This window comes from Anthonomus grandis, chromosome 7, assembly GCF_022605725.1.
Source record: "Anthonomus grandis grandis chromosome 7, icAntGran1.3, whole genome shotgun sequence".
In the NCBI taxonomy this organism is placed as follows: Eukaryota; Metazoa; Arthropoda; class Insecta; order Coleoptera; family Curculionidae; genus Anthonomus; species Anthonomus grandis.
The window spans coordinates 11225069-11247703 of NC_065552.1; the positions used below are offsets into that span (position 1 = coordinate 11225069).

General features: G+C 32.3%; 1 protein-coding gene across 2 annotated transcripts in view; it reads left to right on the top strand.

Annotated features, from left to right (window-relative positions):
- Positions 1-22635, top strand: part of LOC126738818 (teneurin-a) — a 1182227-nt gene that overhangs the window by 99415 nt on the left and 1060177 nt on the right. The gene's annotated exons all lie outside the window — the stretch shown is intronic.

Sequence of the window (22635 nt, forward strand, 5' to 3'; positions counted from 1 at the left end):
ATAAAGTACCTAAAAATAAAAGCATTTTCAGAAGCATTACTGACAAGCAAAAGGCGCATGAACAATCAAAACAAACCGAAGAAATTTAGTAAGTGAAAATAGACCCGTGACAATAACTATTATATGACACGTCAGGAGAAAAATTGTTGAAGATTAATTGTTGTACAAACTATATTTATATGTATGGCATTCTATATAATCTCATCTTTTACAATCAAGCCTGTTATTTTAATGCATATTCTCCACTCTACTTGACACGATAAGCAAAAATTTATTTTTATTAAGACCAGTTCTTGGTTCATGTGATAACCGCAGATCCTTAAAAATTACACAACATTATAATATAATCGTGTGATCAGTAAATAAGAAAAACGACTACACAATGTAGAATATAAATTGTATATACCCCATGAGAAAGCCCCGTGGGACTGTGGGCTTTGTACAAGACAAATTACAAGAAGCAAATAGAGCTAAGACAACTTCTGTTAAGCCCAACATGGTTTCTGGAAGCTGTTAAGAAGAGGGTTCGAACACCCGGGTTTCTTGGGTTCGAAATCGACAAAATCGAAATCGACAAGTTGGACTCACACATGAACTCACAAGGTAATAGAAAGTCGGAATAGTGTGTTATATAATAGAACTAATTTCCAAGTAATCATATGAGTATAAAATTCATAGTTAGCATAAAATGTTGTATTTTTATTTAACAAGTTCTCTTTAAAAGTCAAAAAAAAATTAAATTCTAGAAAAAAGGACTTTTTTATTAAAACCCAGAAATTTAGTGCAACAATACAAGTATTACTTACAATCTAGCTACCTATTCTTAATTAAAAAATGCAGCAATCCTTAGTATTTTCTAAATATAAAAAGGAACTTTTGATCATCATGATAAAAAATATTGATGAAATATCTACCGATTTTTGTTATTAGAATTGACCTTGAAATAAGTTATAACACTTTGTATATCATATAAATAAATTAATATTTTATAAAAATATACATACATATTTGTTTACTAAATTAACAACATTCCACGACTATACTTATTAATATTTCAAAACCAAGTAATTAAATATTGTAGGCCGGGTATAGCGTCAACAAATAAACTGTGGAATTTAGCAATACAAATGAAATGTGACGTCTAGCACAGTTATTTGACTATCATTTAGTAATATTACTTTTGGTCGCCATGCCAAAAGTCAATTAAAAGCCCTACCGGAAACATTTTCCGGCCGAGTTCATAAAATCGAGGACCTATAACTTCATTACCGCTTATTATTAGGTTTTAAAGCAGAAGCGTATTTTGGAACATTTTATGGGATGGAATTTAAGGTTAGTAGCTATAACGATAAATATTTATTGTCAACTAATAGAAAATTATAAATTTTTTAATAATTTGTTAAAATACTGGCTTTTTTGTACACCTTTTTTGCACCTTATTGCACAACTTTAATAAATATATGATGTCAAACTTTTATTATACTTTATGGCGCTTCATTATTGTATTATAGTGTTTGGTTAAAAGAAATAAAAAATATTTATTAAGAGTGTTAAATGCACTTAACGCTCTTAAAATAGATTATTGTTTATTCCTTTTTTTGTTGTTTGTTAATATTTAAAAACATTTATTACAATAGTTTTTATTTAGTTCAAGAAATATAATCTTAAATTGTATTGTAAAGGGTTTCTTTTGTATAACTTTACCTTTCCACCTTGAACTGATGGCTATAAAAAAATATAGAAAAATTTATTATTTGTTTTGTAGAAAATTTTACCACTTTTAAAGTGGCGATATTACGTATACAGTGTGTCTCCAAAGTTGTGACAAAATCTATTTAAAATTAAAGGATGGGTTTTTTGCAAAAACGCTCAGACCCGTCAACTTTTGTTTTAATTTGCGCCTTTTTGTACGTGAAATTTGTAAACACAGTATTGTTGAAAAATAAATTTTAACCATTAACTTAATTTTTTAAATTGAAGCATCTTTTTTTATTTAATTTTTAAATTTCGCGTGGAATTCCACGTATATTGCATGCAGCATGTCTTATACCTAAACTTAACCGCAACATAGAAGAAAAACACGATTTATGTAACAAATAAAAAAAGAACAATTTACGGATTGACAATATCCAAGGCGATCAATAAACTCTCGTGGCATATTTTCAATTATTTCCAGAATTACGGCGCGCACTTCTCTGTGAGTCCTCTCTTTCAAGTAGTCTAGATTATTTGGCCCATTAACAAATACGTTTGACTTGAGGTATCCCCATAAAAAAGTCCATTAGTGTTAGGTCAGGTGACCTAACAAGCCATTCGATGGGCCCTCTCCTTCCTACTCACCGACTGAGAAAGATTTCATCCAAAAATATACGCATAGTGGCAGCTTAGTGTAGTAACTAGTTCTTCGTTAGGACCGTCTGAATCCATAAGATTTCAAAATAAAACTGGTAATGGAGAAAATGAAGATATCCGTGTCTGTTTAAAGAAAAATAAACCTATTTATTTACCAGGTACTATTCCACACCATACATTTAGTTTTTGACGGTACTGGATGTTCACCTCAATTGTGTGATAAATTATATGTTTACACAATCATTCAAGTAGAAAGTACCTTCATCGGAAAAAATAATATTTGTATCTAAGTTATTGTTTAAATTGCACATGTTTTGCAAGCGTTTACAAAGCTAATTTCTACTCGCTGAACGGTAAATAAGTTCAGTGATGAATCTGTGACAGATAATTTAGTGCATAGATTTTTTTTTTAAAGAAAGCTAAACGTCAACTTGTTTATTTTCATCTTGAGCAGGACGACCGGATTTTGGCAGATATCTAACATGACCGAATTCTCTAAATTGAGCCTCTATTATACTTACCACCTTTTGACATATCGAATGATGATCAGGATAAATTTCATTAAATATTTACACAAATATACGGTCAACAGCCATCATAACATATTAATAGTTTTGGGACGAATAAATGGAATTTTGCTCTGTTTATAAAAATTTGTAATGGTATTTACTGGCGCTTACTAATGTTTTTCTATACCTTCTCGATCTTCTGGGTTATTTATAGAGTTTGTAGTTGATTATCCAACCATTATCTCGGGCGCCACCCTCAAGTTTAATGTGAATCAGGGACCACGGCCTATCGGGTAGCCTTTAGACAGTGGGGAAAGTAATCCAGGTCTTCTGTGTGAGTAAAACTATAGGCAACATTGTAACAAAATTACGTTTATTCATTCCAAAACCTAACATGTCATCTCTTTGCTAAGACTTCTCAATAAGCCTTACATACGGCCAAATTCAATACGGTACGGTGCGGGGAGAGGAGGAGTGCAATGAAGAGAACCCTTGTCGGTAAGCAAAATGTAAAAGCGGTACGGTAATTTATGGCAGTGAATGAACGGATCAGATACAGCTTAGAGAAAATAAAGTATGAAACGGTCGGTATTAATCGGAATGGTAAGCGGTAAGTCAACCACAGGATAATTAAGCGGTCTAATATAAATGCGGTCACTCGTAACCTTGGCCAACTCTGTTTAAAATGTCGGTAGACGCGGTCTTAATTATGTAGGCAGAAGATGGCAATGCTGCCAGGTTGGGAATAATGGGATAATATACAATGCAGGGTGATACCTCGTAATGGTCCGACACGTAGCCCCCTAGCATTTTTTAAGGAATACACAGTGTTACCCCGTAACGGTCCAGCACGCAACCCCGTGTATCCTGTGGATATTAGGAATAAGGAGGTAATGTCCAATGCAGGGTGCTACCTCGTAACGGTCCGACACGTAGCCCCCTAGCACTTTTTAAGGAATACACAGTGTTACCATGTAACGGTCCGGCACTCAACCCCGTGGACACTAGGAATAGAAAAAAGGAATTGGCCTACCTCCTTACCTATTATACTTACATGCTGACAACAGCGGCGGAGTGAAGGAGTTGGTGGCGGCGCTGCGGAGCGATGTACGGTACTGTGGGGCTTACCTCGATTGTTGCTGTGGTCGGTCTTCTCGGTCGGACTGCTACTCTCGGACTGCCTGGACCATAGAGAAATGAATATTAAAAGAGTGTTCGAAAGGCAGCCTAACCTGATCAAGTTCTAAAACTTAACCTAACAAATTTAGTTCGGTTAGACCACATCGAGGGGCAACTTCTGTCATAATTGTCATTAGATTATCGATTTTCTTTCGTTCCTTGCCACCACCCACCTTCGCATCATCGCGGCAGACGTCGCCATTGCTTATTCCCTTTTATTTTGGCGTTCATTGGGGTTTGTTTTTTTCTCAACAAAAAATAGTTCAAAATGTAGCTTAAAGTGATTAAAGTGTAATTTCATCATAGAAGCTTTTTTGTTGTTTTATTGTGTGGTTTCAGATCCCTAGGATAGGGTAAGTGCAATTTTTTTTATCAAATAGTTTTCACCATGTTCTAGGTCACCTAAAATTGTTGTTTACCATTTTAAAACTGCCCTAATAGTCCAGGAAAATTCATTTTTAAATGCAAGGCACCTACTTGTTCTAATACATACTATTGGCCTATTGAGGATTCATACAAAAAAAAATTTCTTTAAATTTCCCGAAAGTGACGTTATTAGGAGGTTCAAATGGTTTAAAATACTTGGTTTAAGCCCAACCTCAACAAGGTGTTATTTGTGTCAAGGCCATTTTGATGATATTTCATCTACTAGTACTATACATACTCATTTAAGAAAGTGTGCTTTCCCAATTGCTGGCTCAAGTATTATTTAAAATGCCCCAGTACTGGTTGAGGCACAAGTACCTTAAGATACATTGACTTTATTACCTGCTATCATAATCCAGCAATTTCAATATAATGTTCAGAATGAACATAATTATGCTAAACCACTTTTTACTACGTCTGACGAAAGGTATCATCAGTGCTTTGCTGCTAGGAAGTACCAAAAGCACAATAAGTGAAACAACTTCCATTCTACTAGGTCACTTACTCAAAGAGGTACCTCACCTCGATAAGGTGGGAGTAAGATCCAGGGATTCTCCTTAAATATTTAAGAAAAAGGACCGATGACATCTAGAATTTAGGGTATACATCAGTGTTAACTAATTTTTAATATCATACTCTCCATAAAGAATATTTTAATTACAGGGTTAGTTTTATATATTACCACTCCCCTAACATTTTTGGGTATCCTCTGTACAAAAAAGTAGGTAGTAAACGTAAAATTTTTAGGGCATATTTTTGAGGAATATAGTTCTATATCTATAAATAATTAATTTATAAATTTGATAAATTGTAATTTTTGTATCATATATTCAAAATGTAGAAAAAGCAAAATACATACCATGGACAGTGTTGCGCTAAAGCAGCACAAAAACAAATTGTATCAGGATCCCTTTTAAGACAATAAATTATAAACTTACTTTACAATTGACTTTAGTTCTACCCCTACCCTTGTTAATTTGTTGATAACAGTGAAATTAACATTGTTAGTATCAATCATTTAATTCTCAAAATAGGACTTAATATATTATACTTAAATCTCTAAAATATTGTCTTACATAATTGACTCATTAAATCTTTTTTTGATAGCGTATTGGGCTGTAAAATCTCTTCTCACATTCTCTAAAAATCAATGAAAAAGTGCATTATTAACAATTTATTTTTTTGAAGGGCGTTAATGCATTAACTTAACAGCTTAAAAGCAAATTTGATGAATTTAATGTCAAAAACTAACGAATTCAATTAAAAAATGTAAAAAATAAACCTAAATTACATACATTACCACTCTTAGCCTCTTTAAAAATTAAATTATTACACTTGCACTATTTCATTTTTTTTTAGAGTTTGTGATCGAGATTCGCAGCTTTTACGCTGTTAAAAATTGATTTAATGGGTCAATAATTTTAAATTTCGCGCCATTCTAAAATTTTGAAAAGCACGCCATTCATTTCTATAACGGATGGGTATTACAGTAGACTATCTTACCGACTGTGACAAATGTCAATTATTTTAGTTCGGTTAGACCGCAACCGTACGCTGCAATCGAGTTTAGGGTAAAGATGCTGCCTACTTGTCACTATAGGATTGAACCCTCTCATACTTTTAATTACTCTATGGCCCGAACTCAGCGGACTGCGTGGTCTGCCTGCTGCCGGTCAGTGCATCGCGTTATATAGAGCACGGACATGCGCGGTACTTAGTAAACGCGGTAACAGTAGTGGTGGTACGGACACGAATGGTGCTGAGGTATTAACGCGGTGATAAATTAATAATTAACGCGGTCGCGCGTTTATTAACAAAATAGAAACTTTCCTAACTTTACTGGGTAAATCTTAGTTGTCAATATGAATCTTGAAAATTATTAATTTATGTTGGAAAAAGAACCGAGTAATTCTATAGATAAATAAGAGAATTACAGAAAATTTAGTAACTTCATTACAAAGTTTCAGAGAAAAGTTGCGACCTTCGATAAGAATGATCGGATGTGTGTTTCTCGATAACTGTTGACTTTAGGTACATGACATGATACATAAAACATGCGTAGAATTCGACGCGAAATTTAAAGATAAAATAAAAAAGGTGCTTTTGTTTGAAAAAATTAAGTTAAGAGTCAAATTGTATTTTTGAGCAACCCGGTATTTATAAACTTTATGTAAGCGAATGGTGAAAATATTTTGTTTGCAAAATCAGCAGATTGCGTTTTTATTAAAACACCAAAAAATACAAAGTGAAAAAACAGATAAATATATATATAAAACAGTCAATATGTTTATTTGTATATCTCGCTTAAAACAAAATTTTAGTGCACCTCGAATAACATAAAAAATATATAGGGTTTCTTAAAAAATAAGGAGGTCGTATATTTCCGGTTCAATTAAAAGTTAAAAAAATATTTTTTTCAACTTTCTCATCAAAAATTAAAACTTAAAAAAATTAAAGCTTTTTACATGATTGCTATCTCACCTAGTATATATGATAATAATTAAAGGTCAGAAGCCTATTTAGAGTTTATTTTAGCCTTAAATTAGAGCTATAGATCCTAAAATAATTTCCAAGGACATTTCGTCCTATTTCCAAATATGTCTTAAATTTTCGCACTAGATGTTCTTTAACAAAAGGCTACCAATATTTTTTTGTACAATATTTTACCAATATTAGCATAGCTGCTATTTAAAAACCTATTGTAGCAATTATCAATATATTTACTACAACTCATAACCAAACTCCACATTTTTAATTCAAGTGGTTGTTTAACTTTTAAAGGGTGGTTTTATTTTGTTTAATGATTAATGAAGGAATAACTTTGTTATTCCTTGCTTTTAACTCTACCTAACTTTTAAACCAATTAATAAAACTATTTGTTTTGATCCATTTATCTGGATAGAAAGCAGTAAATGTTTCAGGAGGTGCGTAGTCCAGAAGCTGTACGTTTGGAAGTCTTCTTGCTCATATATATTTCGGCGGCACCAATTCGCCCTTTTCCTCTTATAGAAATAACTTTAAACTGCTTGTTGGGGATTGTTGTAATTCCCGTTTCCTCAACATTCCATATGTGTTTAGAAGAACCAACTTGTGTTGGTCATTAATTTGTGCTAACAGAGAAAAAAACTTTTCTACTGCTGCTCGGTCAAGGCATATAGCTGGTCCAATTAAAGTAGCTTCTGGAGTCCTTAATCGAAGATTCGGATGCCATGATAAAAACGAATAAAGCCAACACTTACCAGCAATTTTTTTTCTGTACTAAATTATGGTAGACGGTTAATTCGTAAGCAAGAATTTTTAGTTCAGATAAAGTAAATCTAAATAGTCTGCTTTCCATTTGTAAGGGGAAGTTAGCTCATCCTCTTGAACGCTATATAGGCTAGTACTGACACATACCTAAAACTAATTTTATTTAGAATAAGAAAACAGAAATTCTTTATTCTTTAAGAAACTGACAATTTCTTACTTTCTTTGCACGATCTTCTAAAATGGATTGCCGAATATTAAAACTATAAGAAGCTTTTTTGTATCCCATCCTATGCTATGATCTAGCACTTCAGCTATTGCATATTTTCTTGATCCCATAACTGACGAGAAGTTTTTCTTATATAATGCGACATCTTGTAAACAAACTAAAAGCAAAAGAACCACTGCAGAAACTAGAAGTAAAAGTAGGTCTAATAAAATCGGGTACCAGGCTTTGTTAACTTGTTAACAAGATATTAAATGATATTTAAATTATTAAAAAATAAAAATGGATACAAAATCTATTGCAACAGATGTTCAGTTTGTTGTCCATTGACTTCAATGCATATTTGAAGTCGATAACTAACTGCCAATTGCGCATTTTCTATCACTTGCGGATCGATAAGTATAATTTTTTGTTGAGTTCCTTGCTTTAAATGATCAGCATTATTTCTAGGTCTACTCCTCTAAATTTTGAACTTCGAATAGCCCCATACAAAATATAATGGAATTAAATTCGGTAACCTTGGTGGCCACTTAATCGGTCCTCTTCGTCCAATCTATCTATTAGGGAAAGTTGCCTCAAGAAATTATCAAACGATTAGAACGGTGAAGTGAGATGTCCCGTCTTTTTGAAATCTTGTACTCGTTATTAGGTATGTTAGCTTTTTGTGGCTCAGAAAATAAAACAACTAAAGCAGGGATAATTTCAAACTGTAGAAAATGCAAGGAGCACTCTTGTTGTGAACGCACCCGGTACAGTCGCCAGAACCAATCATCATAAGTATTTCAATTCGTTCTTTCTCAGATAAATGCATTTTATTAAAAGATCATGTGTAAAATAACACTTAATATAATAGTTATACTCCCAAATGCATGACAGACCGTTATCAAGAAGGTTCTAAAATTGGAAAGTGTTTCTAAAATAATAAGATCTACTTACTTTTTAAAAAATCAATTAAAAAAATAGAGACACCCTGTAACCAAAACTTTTATTTCAAAGGACGCATTGACTACAATCGATAAAAAATTACATTACATCACATTAGCTTCCATGAATGTAGAATAAATTTTGTGCTTAATTTTATATGTTTCGTTATTCTGTTACGTCATATTTAACAAACGGAGTCATATAGTTTGCTATTTTAAAAGTGTTAAGAATATATTATATAATTGTACAACGTCATCATGTATAAGGTATTCTATTCAAAAAAATTAATGTTGACGCGATAGTTTTTACTTGAGGCACCCTGTATAGACATTTTTTATCTTAAAAAACGCACAAGTGACAATATCAATTCATGTGTTCCAACCAATAAAGGATAAAAATCTGCTTTTTAAATGAACTCGTTTCTTTCATCGTGAATTCAGTAGAGGAAAAGAGCTAAAAACTTATCTGAAAAATCGAGTTTAACCAAAAAACACTTGAGGCCTTACTGCTCCTAGTTGAGGTACCTGGTTTTAACAACTTGCCCAATTAAAAAGAAAACTCACCCTGTTGATGAAATGAATGAAAAGATGGACAAATATGAGCCTTGTTAAGCGTTAAAAGCTATTGCGGTGTATACAGATTTTTCATTTTAAAGAGAGCCACAAAATTTTCACAAGCTGCTTCACCTATTGCCGCTATATGAAAATGACAATACAAATTGCTTCTAACCTCCAGATCTAATAGGCAAATTGACAAAAACATCGACACAATGTATCCTACATAAACTATGAAAAGAAAAAAAAAACTATATAATGAAAATAACTTAGTTATAAGAAATAACGATTATAACTCTAAGGAATAATGATTTCTTGTAATTGCATAACTTAAATGAATATGGTATGTAACTCTTATTAAGCTAGTTCTAGTAAAGTTGTTCAACAAAATAAATAAAATTTGGTACGGAAATATGTTACCGAAATACGCATGTTAACCGAAACACGCATTATTTAAAATATTTAATTGTGTTTTGTACTATTTTTTTCATTTTGAATGCGATACCCCATATATTTTAACACCTTTATTTTATTTCATATTCTGAAAACAATATCAAACTTTTAGATAAATAGCGGCAACATTTTAAATTTTGAAAAAAAACAATAGATTTTTTTCCCTTGTTTTTTTCTACATAAATATTTATAGTAAGTAATCATATTAAAGCGTGACTTGGGAACACACTTCTTCTTGATCACACTCCAGTAATATTCCTTTATGTCAGAAATAGACTCTTTTTATTGACAATATTAAAACTTTTACCTGACTCGCATTGTTGGTTAATTGTTTTTAAGGAAACGCGGTCTCTTTAAAAGACCTATTGAACAATTTGGAAACTCATAATTTTTTTTACATTTTTCCTGCCGATGGAGACTTAATCATTTCAAAAGAATACTAACAGACGAAGTAATTATACAAATTCTAAAGAGTTTAACTATCAGGACTTATAATAAAATAACCTTAATAACCTAAATTATAAAATCACTATAGATGAAAATAAACTTATCGTAAGTGAAAGCCTTAATAAACTTAACTGATCAGCTTAAACCACAGAATACCTAAATGCAAAAAAGTAAAAGGACTATAAAAATAGTTAACATTTTCGTAATACTGCTTCCCTCTTATCTTTGAGCGTCCTGATTAATAGTCAACACCTCCACGGTCAAATATAGTCACCTGAGTAATGATAAAGCGTTAGCCGGACGAGGTTTACAAATTTCATCTTTGTACTCGAACGGCGCTGGATCCGGTACACTACATCATTGATTCTGGTGATCATAGAAACTGGCATACTTATTGAAAAACTTGTGACTCAAAGTTCCTTCCTGGGTCTAAATACATCTTTCTATAGGTACTAAATCGGCCTATCTAGTAATAAAACAGTTACTGTGATTGGTTCTTGGTTTGAAATGGTATAATATTTAGGCAACTTACTAAACTCGGAGCTGCCATTAGGAAGAGGTCCTCCTACGTCTATGGCAATTCGTTGAAAGGTGCACCAACAATGTACTGCATCATATTCCCCCTGATCCGGGGTCTTAGGTCCTTGCTTGATGAACGTTGATTACATTGTCGGCACTAGCGTTCAAGATGATGAACGCTGTTCAGCCAATACAGCTTTTCTGTTACTCTTGTTAAGGTCTTACTAACTCTAAAATATCTTTCGCCAATAATATCATGGACAGCTTTACGATCTTTTGGAATTCATTTTCGAGGAATGACATCAGATATAAATTTTCTTTCCCATCTACGCTCTCCCAGACTCTTTTTAAGAAAATAGGCTAAATAGGTCATCAGCCTGATTCTCAATTATACTAACTGCGTCGCGCTCCTTATGACTGTCGTTAGGATAAAGCATCGGAATTTTGGTGATGTTTGTCTTTTCTCTGTTCTATTGTAAACTGACGTAGTTTTTGAAGCCACCTTGCTATTTGTCCTTCGCGGTTTTTGAACCGAAACAGCCATTTCAGAGTCAGTCTAAGTTCTAAGAGAGAAACGTTAACCAATGTTTAATAGCTTTTACAGCTGGTAATAGCTCAATTTATACAACATTTTGTCTCTGGCTTTGATAGCGTTTTACTAAAATAAGCTATCACGTGCTTGTCGTCTTTATATTTTTGTGAAAGGGCGCATCCAATTCAAATATTTCGTGCATCTGTATCCAAAATAAAAGTTTGTCATGGACTGAGATATGCGTTGGTGAGATTGGAGATATGTACAGTCCTTTTTCTTGTCATTAAAGCGCTGCTTTACAGTCTGCTGATGAATTAAATACCATTTTGTTCTCCGTGAGCTGTACCTCTTTAGGGGTTTGGCAAGGTTAGCGAAATTTCTTACGGTCAATTAATTATCTTTTGTAATATGTGCAAAGGCTTATAAATCTTCCTAGCTGATATTTGTCACTGGATCATGACTAATTTTTGATTACTTCTACTATATTTAGATCAGTCTTGAGACCATTTTGTCAGGCATGGACTTTTTTTTATAAACAATATTTTTAGAATTTTATTTTAGGTTGTTTCCTGAGACTAAATGGGGGTCATTGGGGTCAACCTGAAACAAATACCTTTTGAATATTCTTTAAATATTGTCCCAATATAATGTCGTCCAGATAAATGTAGCATGGTTCACAAGGTATTCCACGTAACACATTTCTGTAAGCCTTTCAAAGGTGGCTGAAGCATTGCATTAAACAAGTTCTATTCCAATCGAGAATATAATTTTCTTTTATTCTTCTGGGTTAATTTTTACCAGCCAGTATCCATTTTTTAAATCCAGCGTTGAAAACCATTGTGAATCTGATAGCGTGTCCATCATATTGCAAATTCTTGGTAATAGATAACTGTGTTTCTTAGAAATATTATTCAGTCGTTGCTAGTCCACATACTTCTGGTAGATTCGTTCTTTTTGTTTACAACTGGAGATGTCCAACAACTCTGAGATGGTTACTACCAGAATTTACAATAAAATAACCTAAATAACTTAAATTGAGACTCAAATGGAGCTCTCAAATAAGATGAACTACTAAAAAGTAGACACTTTGGGTAAAAATATTATAATAAACGTAAGTAGAATCCAATATAAATTTAACTTATCAGCTTAAACTAAAAAATAAAAATAAAAATGACGAATAATTAACGTATTTAGATTTTCATAACAACATATTTTTGTCATTTAATAATATTTTCATCCGTATCTACTCGGATCGTATTTTTTTTCTAAAACCGGAGGTTCAAACACTGATTATACAAATCAGTTGTTCATTTCTGCTTTTAATCCGCTATGTATTTTTCTCCTCTTTTTAGGGTTTTTAGTTGCCTTGCCTTGAAAAAGCCAATAAGCAGAAATACCATGCTTTTTTGTGCCACTGTTTTATGAAACATTTTGTCAATTCTATCCTTTCATCTTTTAAAATAGTTATTCTATACTTTGTCTGAGTTTCTTTGAATCGATTTTGGACTGCCGAGACTATAAATATCGTCAAATAATATGGGATATAAGCTTCTAATATGTATTTCATAAACAAGTTGAAAAATGTATTTATTCCTAATTCCTTTATCCTATCTATATGTATACTCAACATCTTAATAACAAACATATTGTTGGTCCCATCTTTTTCCAATTATCTTACAATTTGTGAGATAATTACCTTGTTTGCAGCCTTCATATACCTGTGCAATAAAATTTTCTTACGATTAAGCCCCTGCTTGAAACGAGGACTTGATAAGCTAGTTAGTCGACAATTATATTTTAAATTAACTAAGGTGTTCTCACAAGAGCTTCTAGCAGTAAGTAAAGAAAAGAAAAGCGCACTTTCGCAAAAGCGAGGCACCGAGGCATCATCCCCCTATGAAATTACCTTATTAAATTTTCATATTCAATCTTGAGTTGTTTCCCCCAGGGAAAACTCGAGACTGTGCTCAACTTCGGGTTCTCTCTCTGTTACTTTAAATGTCCTTATCTAGCTATCCCGCGTTAGCCTTTTGCGGGGAATTTATTTTCGTACGAACCGGTTAACCTCTGTGATGTTAAAAGCAATTTTGTGGCTTTAGGGATTCGAGATGTAGTCTTAGTTTTGCTTGTTTCAATGCTCCTGGATTTGATACCTTAGTTATTATACGGAAAATACAGATTTTAGAAATATCTTGTGGTGAACGGTATAAAATGTTGATTTTATCAAAATCCACACAAAATATATATTGGAAAAAATAATTTATTCTGTAACATACATGTGCATACTTGAGATGTTTTAAAATATTTTAACGTTAATTCACAGTTTCTTGATGAGAAAATAGTATTTTTTATACGTAATTCAAAAGCTTTTATTCTCCTTAGGGATACAAATTATACAGTAATCAAATGTTGATAAAACTCTTTCATAAGGGTATGGAGATTAATTAGTAAACATCGAAATTTAAATAAAATTTAGGACTACTTTAAAAATTCTAATCAATTTCACTAATTCTCTTTTTTTTATATTTGCATAGTCTTAAAATTTAAAAGACGAAAGAAAATCTTTTATTTCTTAAAAGTTTCACTTGTGGGATACCAATATGCAGAGTTACATAGGACAATAACAAATAGATTTATTTCTACTGCGCATCATAAAAAATATAAATCAGCTTTGCTAATTCGGACATTTGCGTTTTCGGATACTCCAGTATCCCAGCATACTCTGCCGTACGTACTTTTTTCTTAATATTCGGAAAAAATAGAAAGCTAGTTATAAGTCGATTTAATGCATATAATTAAACTCTAAATCAATATGACTTGTCACTTTCTTAGCACGTGACATTTCGGTGATGCGTGCATTGATTTAATCTTTTCGCTAGGAAACTGGTCAAAAAATATATAATATGAAATTATTTTGCTAAAACAGTAAGAAACGTACGTCCATAACTCCCAGAGAGAAACTGATCTTAAATAATAAAAAAACCATCCGTTGAATTAAATTGACTATCTCTTGTCATATATCTCCAAAAATGGAAAGGCATCCAAAGTTTGTGTTTGTATTTCTGGGTGCATGGATTGGATTGTTGAAATTGTTTATATTTTTTTAAGAATTTATATTAGTTTTAGTATTGATGAGAACCTAATAAATTAAACTTACAACTTAGAAATTAACTTAATATCTTAGAACATAATAAAATGTGAAGAGCATTTTCCAATTACATCATAAGTTATAAGAGATATGTTGATGATATTTTTTAAATATCGCCAACATATCTCTTATAACTTACAATATAAAATGGTAGTGACGATTAACTGCCTTGTTAATTAGAAGGTTTGAGTGTATTGTTTACAGAACTGCTAACCAGTAATAATTTAAAATTATACAAGGGATCGTTTAAAAAACTAATGTTGGATAGTATATGGTAAAGTACTATGGTGTTGATAAAGGGTGCAAAGTTTACGATAGAATCCCTTAATAAACTAAACGAGCTGACTGCTAATGTGTTAACTATTAGTGACAGTGCTTAAAATTCGCACGTTTTTAAGGTATTTATGCCTAAGGTAATTTATCTGTTGTAAAAAATATATTCTTCTAACTTTTCCTTCTTTTTAAAAATAACTGTGTTTTCTAGAAAAGGAATCTATCTTTGTCATGCATAAATTACTCTAAAGTTAAAGTCGTTTTTTTCCTTGTTTTTCCTGGTCAATAATTATTACCTCATTCGCTGAGAAACTGTTTTTTCTTTTTAGTATAAATATTTGATTTTAATAAATTGATTAGTAAAATATGTTATTGTGTCCTTTACATATATGTTGATTTTTTTTTAAATATTTTGGTCTTATTACTGAAAATAAGTAAAACAAGCACGGTTTATATAATAAGTTCTTTTTTGTTTTTAATTAAAAATTTCGGAAATATTCTTTTTGCTAACTAGATTACATTTTCTTTGCTTATATTTGGTTTATGCTTTTTACTATTACAGTTTTTCTATTTAAGACACAATCTTTGAAGTAACATTAATTTAAATACATCAGTATTTACGGGTCAATAATGTCAAGTAAAAACATAATAATTATTTCGTCTTTCATCAATAAAAAAAGATTTCGTCTTTATTATACAATAGAGATAGGTATATTATTTTTATTGAGTGATTAACATATAGGATCAACGTATGCTTACAGCTATGAATTGTAGGCTATTCTATGGCTCCGCTTAACCTCCACACGTCTGATATTTTAATTTCCTCTCGTTGTGTACAGAGTGTATTACTTCTCCTTCAGTCAATCAATGCTTTATTATCAAGAAATTATTACAATTTGTAGACAAAGCTGTAAAACAAAAAAGACACAAAAATACAAACAAAACACAATTAAAGAAAATAAAAATAAAACAAAATTAAAAAAAAAATAAATAAATAAATAGAATAGAATATCTACAATATATACAGATTAATACAATTTCAAAATTGTAAGTAGTCAAAAATATTAATATAAAATATACAATTTAATGTATACAATGTCAAAAAAAAATAATTAAAAAATGTCTCTATGTTAAAAAAAAATGTAAAAAAGTAAAAAATTATAAAAAATTCTAAAATAGCTACACAAAGCAGTATACCTAAACATGTACAGATAGTAAAAATACATAATCAGCTAGTGCGAAATTTCAAATCAATGATTGCAAAAAAAAAATCGTTAACTGCGTAAAAAGCTCTCTCCAGTAAGAATGCTTTTAATGCTTTACGAAATCTAAAAAAAGATCTGATGGATTTAATTTCCAATGGCAGATGATTGTGCATTTTTTTTGCATTATATAATATGGAACTTTTGACCAACTCTGAATGTGGGGTAGGCAGGTATAGATCATGTTCCGTGTTTCTAAGTGGATAACTATGGGAAGGCCTATCAGATGCTGAACCGTGGTTGCGTATTAGACAAACGGAGTCAAATATGAATAAAGATGGAAAAGTAATATTTGAAATTTTTTGAAGAAATGCTGGCAATGACTTCTGTATTTAAATCTCAGTGTATAACGTAAAGCTCTCTTTTGCAGTCTAAGAATACGGTCAAATTGAGTTGCACTACATGTATCCCAGAATGGAAGGGCGTATCGAAGGTGCGATTCAAAAAGGGCAAAATAAACTGTTCTAGAAGTAGACAGGCTAAGCTCCTTAGAAATTGATTTTAACGCAAAACAAGCGGAACTTAATTTTCTTGATAAAGAGTCAATATGTGTGTCCCTTTTTAACGAGTTGTCAACAGTTAGACCTAAAAACTTTACAGAATCAACTTCGTCAATTGTTGCGTTATCAAGTACAAAAGATTGCAAGGTATTTTTATAGGACAACATTTTAGTTTTAGAAATGTTGGGACAAAGGAGATTAGAGTCGCACCATGATTTGATAGTAGTAAAATCACTTGATACGCTTGTATGAAGTGTAGAAATATCCGGATTACTCCAAGTAAAACTAGTATCATCGGCAAATAGACAGACTTTACCGTTAATATTTAGATTAGCAATGTAATTGATAAAGATAAGAAACAAAATAGGGCCCAGTACGGAACCTTGAGGCACTCCACTTTTTTATTGGCTTGCAAGAAGACATAGTCGAATCAATTCTCACAGCTTGACTTCTGTTACTGAGATACGACTTAAACCATTCAAAAGGCGCTCTTCTGAACCCGTAATATTGCAACTTTTTTAATAAGATGTCATGATTAACACAATCAAAGGCTTTAAAAAAATCACAGAAAATTGTTGCTGTAGGGTGTTGGTTGTTTAAGCTAGAGTATACATTATTAAAAAGAGAAAACACAGCATCATTTGTGCATTTATTATTTAAAAATCCAAATTGATGGGAAGTAAGTATTTTATATTTTAGCAAAAATGATTGAAGTCTTTTTTTAACCAATCTTTCAATAATTTTTGAAAGTGTCGGAAGAAGAGCGATAGGGCGATAGTTGTAAGATTGATCTTTGTCTCCTCCTTTATGTAGTGGAATTATTAACGCCAACTTAAGGCAGTTAGGAAAAACACCTTTTGAAAAGACTGATTAATTAGAGTAATAAGATGACATAATGTACATTCGGGCAGATTTGAAAACATTTTGAGAGTAAGTTCATCAATTCCAGAAGAGCCATTTTTTTGATTTCCCTAATTGAACTGCATAGCTCTGGTAATACTACGGGCGTAAAGAGGAAACTGTGGAAATTCTCATTTGCAAGATATAAAAGTGGATCATGGGAAGGAGTTATGGTACTCATTAAATTATTTGCCAAATTTACAAAATAATCATTAAGGTTCTCAGATGAAGTGGAGATAGTATTCGACAAAGAAGGCCTATTTCTCAAAGCATTAACAATCGACCATGTTTCCTTAGCCACATTTTTAGATTTAGCCAGTCTCCTATTATAGTAAAGTTCCTTGGCGGCTTTTAAAGTTCTCTGATAAAACTTTTTGTAAAGTCTTACGTATTCATGAAAAAAAGCGCTGTCTAAAAATTTCTTAAGATGAGATAATAAGCGCATGTTCTTAGCAGATGTACGCAAGCCTTGGGTAGACCAGGGGTTATGTTGCATCTTTTTAAGAGGTCTCAAAGGAAAGGATTTGTGAGAAAGACTAGATAGCGTTTTTACAAATCTAGAGAATTCTGAATCAACATCGTCAGAGAGAATATTTCAGTCAGTTGATTGACAAAGGTGCCCAAAATGAAAAAAATTTTCATCCGAGAAAATACGGCTTAATTTGCGTTAAACATTTTTACTTTTAGATTTCCTTTATATCTCAAATATACAGTTAGGCTGGACGCACACAGAAAGAGCAAAACAGTTTTAGTCAAAAACGTTTTTGACTAAGTATTCGATGTTGTTGTTCCCATGCAAATTAAATGAGTCGACGCACACTGGTTAGTCGCGTGCCTTAAGGCACGTTTAGGCCCGTTCCGTCATGGGCTGCTCGACGTCGATCGCTGGATCCTCGTTTTGGGTTAAAACATTGTGCACAGAATTGTTTGCTTTTAGTTTATTATTGGATGGCTGCACGAGCAGTGTGAATTAGTACGTGTTATTTACCTTTTAATTATGGAAGTAGACGCAGAAAAACTAATTGTCTTAGTAGAGGCTAGACCACCTTTATACAACTACCAACTGAAAGATTACCATAATCGGGACTTGATATATAAATTATGGGAGGAAATTTCAGTGGATATGAAAACAACAGGTAAAAAAATATAAGTATAAAAAATATAGTTAATTTTAACGGTTTAGCATTACCATGAAGGTGACAACTTAAGTGCGGGCACACTATAATATATATACTCATAACGTAAAACGTATGCGTTTAATTCAATATTTTTTTCATTTATAAAAGCAAATTTGTTTTGCCATGGTACAGACCCTTCTGGCGAATTAAAGTATTGCATAAATGTATTACGTGTTCTCAGAGCGGCGTTTGAAGCTGTTCTCCAGTTAGGTTGTTCCGGCAGCTAGTTTCTTTCGTCTTATTTAAGTGATAACAATTCTTTATGAATATCATTAACACTACTTTCCTTTTCTCGAATCATGTTATGAAGTACACAGCCAGCTAATGTAACCAATTCTAAAAGTAGAATTGGTTACATTAGCTGGCTGTGTATATATAAAGTAACATAGTCGTTTCAAATACGTGAAACTTTGTCAACAATCCAAATGCACATTCGACTATTCGACGAGCTCTTGTATGACGTATTGTATATACGTTTATCAATAGTCAAATTATTTCTACTAAAGGGTCTCATTAAATGTTTTGAAAGGGAGTATGCTTCGTCTCCAATAAAAACCAAAGGATATTGTATATTAATAATACTTTCTGATATTTTTCGGGACTGTGGAATATTTAACTCATCCCTGAAAAATAATTTTCCAAAATTTGATTCACTAAAAACCCCACTGTCACTATTCCGACCAAAATCACCAACACCTACCCCTATAAACCTCGCATCAGCATCTACAACTGCTTGAAGAATCATGGAATTAAAATGTTTATAATTATAATAAGCCGAACCAGCATTTATCGGGCACTGCATTCGAACATGCTTCCCATCTATAGATCCTAAGCAATTGGGATAGTTCCAAAGTTGCTCAAATTTACTCACAATTGCTAACCATTTGTCTGTTGTGGGAGTAGTCATATAAATTGGTGACAAATTATCCCAGATCGCCCTGCATGTCTCCATTACTATTTGTCCTATAATCGTTGCCCCAACTCGAAAGTAATAATGAAACGATTGAAAGAGCTCACCGGTCGCGAGAAATCTGAAAAAAAATAATAAATTTTTATTTTTATTAGGTGCAGATTGCAAAATAAAATGGAATTTATTGAGAAATTCATATGCACGACAGATACGGGAAATGAAAAATATACCTAGTGGTGCAGCTTGTCCTAAAAAGAAGAAATGGTACCTTTTTGATGCTATGTCATTTTTAAAAGATTTTCTGGGTCAACACAAAAAAATGAAGAGTAATTATACTGAAACGTCAACTCTTACAGAAGATGATATGAATGACAATCTCGCTGAAAGTATTGATGATGTTGAAGACAGTAATAACTCCCAGCTTTCTGTCATATCTACGCCGAGACCCACGCCGACCTCCACGCCTTCCATTACACCTAATCAAAATCCACCCAAGAAGTTGAGACAAGAAAGTGCGGCAGAGTTAGTAGCTAAACCAATGGTTGCGGTTTTGAAATCTAAAACGGGACAAAAAGACGAAGACATTAATAATAGTGATTTAAATTTTATCAAAAGTTTAATACCCGACATGCAAAAAACGTCGGCAATTCTAGGCACAAGTTACGCTATCACTTAATAGGTTCATAGATAAAGAAGATGATGAACGTGGCAGAAGTTCGTCTGTTATCCCAACATCACTAACATCTCCTGCTTCCACGGAAAGCTATATGTTTAGTACTGAAAGAAACGTACAACCAATGCCAGATCAAAATAGAGAGTTTTCTATTTTCGCTAGTGAGGTTAATAATTATGAATTCTTATGAACATAATTAAATTAATGTAATGTACCTAATATTACGTTGTAAATAAAAGCTCACCTGAGTGTAATCAATAGCCTTTCTTCTGGTGTTATGCTTGGCTTCCAATTTGTACTTTTTTTTTCTAATTTTATTAGATATCAGTTCCAATAGGTAGTTATAAGAAACAAAGCTCATTCTAGTAAAATTGTGAAATGCCTTTAGTTCGTTCAGGAAAGATTGAAGAGATTTGAAGATCATTTATTGGATGCACCCACAATTGTCTGTTAGGTGCTGTCTCATCTTGGAGTAACAACCAGTGCCAGAAAATAAGTGAAATCTCAAATCAATTCGTCGTTCTCAGTCGACATTCTGACTTAAACTGGTTGTAGAAACATCTTGTTTCTGTTTTAAATAAAATGTTTCATGTAGAAACTAAAACGTTTTCGTCTGAAGCAAAAACGTTTTTAATTAAAACTGTTTTGCTCTTTCTGTATGCGTCCAGCCTTAGTTCTCCTGCTGTGTTTATTTGGAAGATGTTGGTTTTATGTTGTGGGGGATAATACTTCGGTATTAAATATAACTAACAACGAAAAGCAGTGTGCAAAAAGTCATAATCTAGCAATAAACGTGAGATGTCTTAACACGGAGTTTGACGAACGTGCGACTTATCTTGATACCTTTAAGTTTGATATTTTTAAAGTCTCAGAGAGTTTGTTAAGAAAAGATAGAGACATTGGCAGGGAGCACAGGAGGGTCTATGTTCGGAAGAATTTTTAATGTTAGCCAATTGAATTAACAACAGAGTTAAGAACTTAGAGTTTTGAAACTGTGGAATTAAAATTAAGTCATTGTATCGCTTCGCCTCGTTTGATATTCATGTTTTCATGAATATTCTTTACTCTTCTATATTACGATCTTATTCACTGATGATTCTAATATTTCTTTTTCACGCCCATCTAGTCTTTTTGCTTTCTTTCTAAATGGTCTGTCTTAAGGTTAATAAGTTCAATTGGTCGAGGTTTGGGTTCCACCTCATGATTACTTCATGGCAACACCGGCCATGTAATGTGAAAGATTACTTTAATATATTATTTTATAAAAGACTAATAGCTAGTAATTACTAGCAAGTAATTGATTTTTAAATGTATTTGAATTCTGGTGCATGAAGTTTTGATTTCAGGGGTTGCACTTTTCATAATAAACCGTCTTATAATTTTAACAACATTGATTTTTTAAACTGTAAATTTAAATAATGAACATTGACCAGTATTTGCATATTATATATTATAGTGTTAATAATTAAAGCTTATTTTATGTTTTGCTATGTGTTATATTTCTTACCACCCTTTTTGCTTATAAGAGAACCAATTTTCCAATAAAATGTTCTTTCAACTGCACTTTAAATAAACTCATCAAACTGAAGAGCCCCACTATTTAAAAGCTAGGCATCTTTAGAATATGGCATGCAACCCACCACCAATTAAGACTTTCAACATCAGTCAATTTTATTAAAATTATTTATTAAAATTTTAAATCTAATAACAAGTGGTTACCGCTTACTCAGATAAATATCAATAATAATAATCTGAGCATAACTGGTTTAATAATTACTAGTAATAACCTTCTGCCTTCAGTAACTAAGCCACAACCTGTATCAAAGCTTTTAAAGGATCTATGTCTTATTTATAGGTTTTTTAATCTAGCCTTCAAAATCCGAAATATCGAATTTGAGAATTACTCAAACATTATACAGTGCATCCCAAAATGTATGTCCAAATTCATTTAAAATTCAGGGGTGTGTTCGAAAAAAAAACGCTCGGATCCGTCGATTTTTATTTCAAGTTGCGCATTTTTGTACATGAAGTCTGTATATACAGAGTTGCTCAAACAGTTGTTCATACAGAGCAAAATATTATTTATTCGTGTTTTTTTATTGTTGGCTGGTGACCGTGTATTTTCATAGAAACTGTATGACAGTTGTACGCCAAATAGATTTTGTCAAGTGTAAAGTGTACGAGCAAAGTTGCGGTTTTCACAATGGTAAAGTTAACGGAACGAGAAAAAATAGAAATTCTGTGCATGGTTGGGTTTGGTGATAGAATACGTACTCAAAGAGAAGCTGCTGAATTATTCAATAAAATCCATCCTGATCGTCCTCCGATATCTCAAAAGGTGGTGAGTAGAATAGAGGCTAAATTTAGAGAATTCGGTCATGTTAGAGATCTGCCGAAATCTGGTCGTCCTGCTCGAGATGAAAA